We start from the raw sequence: 6,095 nt of genomic DNA on the forward strand, positions 1-6,095 counted from the left end.
TTTTTTTAAACTGTTGATTATAAGAAAACTACATGAAATTCCTTTAAGATTAGAAAATAACATCTCTTTAAAACCAACTGTTAGATACTCATTGAAAATATATTGGACTTGAAAGCTATGTTCTACAATCATGAGGATTATATAGTTTTAAATGATGTTGCTGTTACTTTAGGTCTTAGTTCATACTTGAAATTCACAATGCTGTCAGTATTCCAGAATTTCAAAGAAGAAAAATAAAAGTACTATTATATTTATTCAATAGTATTTTTATTTTTCTTGTTTGAACTTAGGCAAAAAATATGAATGTATTTATAAAAGATTCAAAACTAATTTGATAATCTCCAAACACTGCTGGTGTCTGCATGTTTGATCTATTCATGGCAGTCTGATGAAATATAGTACAGCCTTTATCTTTACATATCCCATTGTCACATAAGCTTTTATTTTTTTGGAATATTCACTGCTTTTCTTTAATTGACACTGAAGAAAGATGAAAAACTACAAAGAGCTACAGATGAAGCTGTATGCTGTTTTAATGTGCAGTGCATTAATATAAACACCTTACATCACAAGGTGAGCAGTGTATAAATTTGGTAAAATAAACTGATGTTCCTTATACATCAGCTTTTTTTTGCTTAACGTTAGAGGGCAAAGGCTGGAGATTTTAAACTGGCTTTTCATTGCTGTATGCCAGTAATGGCGAACCTTTTAGAAAACCAAGTGCCCAAACTACAACCCAAAACCCACTTATTTATCACTGGGTGCCAGGTGGGCGTGGCCCACTGGGTGGGTGTGGCCAAGGTGGGCATGGTTACCTTGATGTTGCTCATGGGGAGGGATGCCTGTGTGGGCCAAGCAGAATTGGGGGAGATCCAGGGGGTCTTTGGCAGGTGTGGCAGTGGGCAGGAGACTCGTCCTGCAGGTGAGGCAAGGCAGGGCTGGGGTGCCATTGTCGCAGGGTGAGGCAGGGGCCGGGGTGGCTGCTGCCTGACACCATCGGCCCCCACATAGGCTAGTGAGCGCAAGAGGGCCAACAGTGTCAGCAGCCACAGCCTGCTGGCCCCTCAACTGGTGCACTTGGGCTCCGCAGGTCGCCACCAGAAGTTCAGAGAAACCGCCTCTGAGCTGGACAGATGGCCGACAGCTGAGGAAGAAATGCAGTGGTTTGTGCCCAGGAAAAGGAGAGGCCAGGAGGGATGGGACGGGGGAGGAAAACCAGCCGTTCTGGGATGCATCTGGCCATATGGTGGCGAGTTAGCGGGTGGCTGGTTGAAGAGGGATGGTTGCCATTTCCGGGGCATAGCGCACGTGCCCACAGAGAGGCCTCCGAGTGCCGCCTTTGGCATGCGTGCCATAGGTTCGCCACCACTGTTGTATGCTGTCCGGAATCGCCCTATGTGAATTTGGCAGCCATATACATTAATAAATAAATAATGGGTTCTTACTGAGGATTCTTAAAATATAAGGACAAGAAGTTGAATACTGGGTAAAGAAGGGAGGACACTTGGATAGAGACTGAATTCTAAGCCTCCCTTAGGCATGAAAGTTGCCTGGGTGACTTTGGGCCAGTCTCAATCCAACCCTCCCCACAGGATGATGGTTGTAAGAAAAATAAAATCATAGGGCTAGAAAGTACCTTGAAAGTCTAGTCTAACCCGCTACTAAATACCATCCTGATTAAATGATTGTCCAGTCTGTTTCTGAAACCACATGTGATGGAACACCCACAACTCTGTCCCCCCCCCTTCAATAGACTAGACATGCCTCCCTCAACCATCGTACAATCTAGCAGTCATATTCTCAATAGTACTTTGCCTATTTTGACTTGATACTGTTCTGTTTTCCTTGGTATTGCTTTTGACAAAGGTGGGCTATTTCTTTTTTGTAAAAACAAATGCAAAGAAGGAATTAAGCAGTTCTGCTTTCTCTCTGCTGCCTGTCATCTTGCCATCTGCTCCCATTAGTGGAGCTATCATTTCCTTGACTGCTTACATCTTACATATTAAAAGAAACTATTATTTTTGGCATTAGTTGTCAGTCTTAGCTCATTCTGGACCTTAGCGGTCCTGACTTCCTTGCAAATTTGGGCTATTTGCTGGTATTCTGTTTTAGTTACATGCCCCTCTTTCCATTTTTTATATTTTGATCTTTTTGTCCCTCAATTTGTCAGAGAGCTCTTTGCAACCTTGCTTGTCTCCTTGGGTACCTTTTGTTTCTACTCAACCATTTTGTCCCTATTAGTAAGAATTAAATCCAGTATAGCTGTCCCTGTCAGGGAATTGTGCAGCTGGTGTCCAAATAGAGTCAAACGCTGACACGAACCAGTTTTATATATTTACAATAAATAAGATAGCATTGTTAGATAAATCAATACAGCCAGTCTCTCTAGTTTTCTCTATCTTTTGTATGACAAAGTTGTTAGCTAGGCACATCAGGAACCTGTTTGATCTCCCACTCCCCCCAGTTTCCCAGTTGATGTCAGTCCCCCCATTACTATAGTTTCTTGCACACCTCAGCTAACTGCAAAGAGTTCATCTATTTCCTCTGGCAGATTGGATGGCCAGTAGTGCATACCTATCGCAAAATCATTTCTTTTTCTGCTAATATTTAGCCAACTATTTTCAAGAAGGCTTTCATCCCTAATATTGTGTATTTCTGTGGCGGTATAGCAATTCCTTATATAGAGTGACACTGCCCCCACTTTTGTGGGGTTTCTTTTTGGGGGTTTGGAGGAGGTAGATGGCAGGAATATTAGGGATTTTCACTGCCTTGTATCTAAATACTGTAATAAAACAGGTTAGAGTGTTGTGAGCATTAAAAAGTGGTGTGCTGTAAAATCAAAAAATGGTGTGCTGCAAAAACAATAAATGCACAAAAATTAAGCATCACCTGAAGCCTACTAAAACACTAGGCCTGTACTGTAATCATTTTACAATATAAAAATATTTCAAAATCACCCAAGAAGGTGCCTCCCTTTTCTGTTATCGGGTCCAAGTCCAGAGAAATCTGTTTGAGTTCAATTCTTTATTTGCTTACACCTAATGGACAGAATCCTGCCAAACTAAAGCTGTCACCTTACCTGCTAAATACATTCTGAAGATATTCTAGGCCAGTGGTGGCAAACATATGGCACGGGTGCCAGAGGCGGCACTCAGAGCCCTCTCTGTGGGCACGCGCGCTGTCACCCCAGTCTTAGGCCTTCAGCTGGGTTTTATAAAACTTTTTCACTTTAAGTCTCCGCCGCCGTGTGCAAAAAAAAGAGAGGTTCAATCGATCAATCAATTTCAACTTCTCGCGGGAAAAGAAAGATCTCGCAAAGTTGGAATTGATTAAACTTTTTAGTCCCACCCAGTCTGCTGTTACCACTACAGCCACACCCACTCAATGAGCCACACCCATCCGGCACCCGATGATGCATAAGTGGGTTTTGAGTTGCAGTTTGGGCACTCAGTCTCTAAAAGGTTCGCCACCACTGTTCTAGGCTACGGCTACTCTGAATTTCTTTCCCATCCTGCTCGCAAATGGACACTCCCTTAATCCAGGTCTCTTTCTGGGAAAGTTGTGTTTTATTAAAACTCTCCCCTACTCCTCCTGCAGGTGCACATTCCATCGCAATGGTAATGGATTCATGTATTGCTAGCCTATAAACCAGACAGGCTAATCTCTCTTAGATTAGCAGCAGTTAAAAATTTTCTCCCTGAATTTAACAACATCTAAGAACACTCTTGCTGTATATAAAATCAGTTGAGCTTTATTGCCAATTACCTTGAAGAGAAAGTGGCCAGCTTTAAGATGAGTACAAAGAACAGCAAATATCATTCCTGTATAGTTTTAGCCAACTCCAGGGTAGGTGGACAGCACTTTAATGCAATAGAATGAAAAGATTTCAATTTCTTAACAACATAAAATGTATGTTCTAATTCTTACCTTATGTTCATTCTAGCATGTAAGCAAATGTTTAATGAATAAAACTCTTCTGCCTAAATAATGTTTGTATTTGCCATTGCAGTATAAAAAGCACGAGGGCATCTTAACAGAAATAAGTCCTATTTATCAGTTGTTAAACAAAATTTTCTAACAGAAAAAAGGGATATTGAAATTGCCGCTACAACCCTTTTAATTAAGAGACTAAAGTTAGAAATACTTCAGCCATGTACAGCTGAATTTAAAAGCGTGAAATCCAGGGTTGCTCTATAGCAGTGGTTCTCAACCTTTTTAATGCCACGACCCTCCCCAACCGGTCGTAAGTCGAGGACTAAACCGGTTGTAAGTCGAGGACTAAACCAGTCGTAAATCGAGGACTACCCAACCGGTTGTAAGTCGAGGACTTTCCCTGCCTGGGAGCGCCGCGCATGCGTGGTGCCGCCCCCTGTGCCGTCTGAGGCGTAGCTGGCAAGTGGCAGAGACGGAGCAGGCCGACCACCGGCTGGGCCACCAGCTGGCCCAGCCCAAGGGAGGTAAGGTACCTGCCGGAAAAGGGGAAAAAATGGTGGACAGCCTTGCTTGGCGACACCCGTGAAATGGTCGATCGACCCCAAATGGGGTCGCGACCCATAGGTTGAGAACCGCTGCTCTATAGTTTGTAATACATTTCATATGTTAATGTCAGACAATATGATAATTGCTGAAAATACTAATTTACATCATTCTGCAAGCCTGCGGCTACCCCACGAGTTATCAAAATATCTAAATGGCAGCTGTAGCCCAAAGAATGAAAAGTCGAAATCTGACTCTCCCCACAATTCACCCTGGCTCTGGCTCTAGTTTTGGGAGAGGAGTGGTAGCTCCTGATACTACCACTTACCGGTATATTCCAAATGGTGGTTTACCGGGCATTTCCCCCAGCCCTGGTATGTGAGCAAAATAGGGGTTTCAGACTGCTAGGATTTTGAAAAGTAAAAATAGGGGGAATGGAATAATACAGCTTTATGATTGGATAGCTGCAATCTATGTGAATCCTTGAGAAACACACCAATTGCATAAAAGACAAAACACAATCAAACTTAATTTTTTACTAAGACTAAAAAATAAGAAATCGTATTTTAAATTTTAAAAGATGCACATCCAAAGTTAAATACTAAACCAACAGTTCAGAATTATCAGTTTACAAGTCAGTTGAAGAAAAATACAAAGGATTAGAGTAAATCCTATATTCTGGATGAACCTAAAATGGTGTAATCTGTTATAAAAAAAAACTTGCTTTAAAGGGATTGGAGTGGGATTCAAATGATGTTGGTACACTAAGATTATAGATACAATCAGCACCATCTTGTTCACATCCTGAGATCTCATTCAAGACAGCCCAAAACAATTTTCTGAATTGAAGAGAGACTTACAGTATGTAACACAAAAAAAACCCATAGCACAGGTTTTTGTCTAGATTTGTTATCTAGAATTTTCTTGAAATAGCTCTTCCCTTTGACTTAATTAGTTGAACATCTCAGATTCCTGGAAAATCCAAATTTTAATCAAAAGCTGTCTTCCCAGGTTCTTCCTTCCTTCCCTCCCCAATTCTACTTTGTCTTTAAGTAACTCCTAACTACAGCAAAGACATCTTCCTTTCTTGGAAGAATGTGTCATGGTTCCGACAGATGAAACTCTTCAAAAAACTGAGGCATTGTTTACTTTAAAGAATCTTTTTATTTCAGTGGCATAACTTCGGCACTTACATAGTCAAAGCCAAAATCTGAATTCCCCTACCCTGAGCACATAGTATCAAAGCACAATTCCCTCCTCTAATTTACAGTCATAAATCACATTCTCCAATTAGTTTGAAATGCAGGCTTTCCATCCAATTCTCTAACCTTGGTTCACACACTAGTTACAGTATTGTTATGTCTAACTAAACTTCCATGCACATTCTTCCTCCTCCCTCCAGTATCATCTAATTCTAACTCTAATTCTAAGAGTAAAACACAAGAAGTGATGAAAGTTAGCCCAGAGAGGAAATATTAAAAAGGGCAGAAAAATATATTTTTCCTCAAAAGGACTTTTTAAAACCAAACCTGGCCCTAAAACAGGAAACTATTCCAAACAAAAGTGCTCAATCTCGCTCTTCTCCTTCTCTCCTCTGCACTTTCCTGAAGAACCATCTT

Source organism: Crotalus tigris, unplaced genomic scaffold (genome assembly GCF_016545835.1).
Source record: "Crotalus tigris isolate CLP2741 ecotype Arizona unplaced genomic scaffold, ASM1654583v1 scf7180000017568.12009008, whole genome shotgun sequence".
Lineage (NCBI taxonomy): Eukaryota > Metazoa > Chordata > Lepidosauria > Squamata > Viperidae > Crotalus > Crotalus tigris.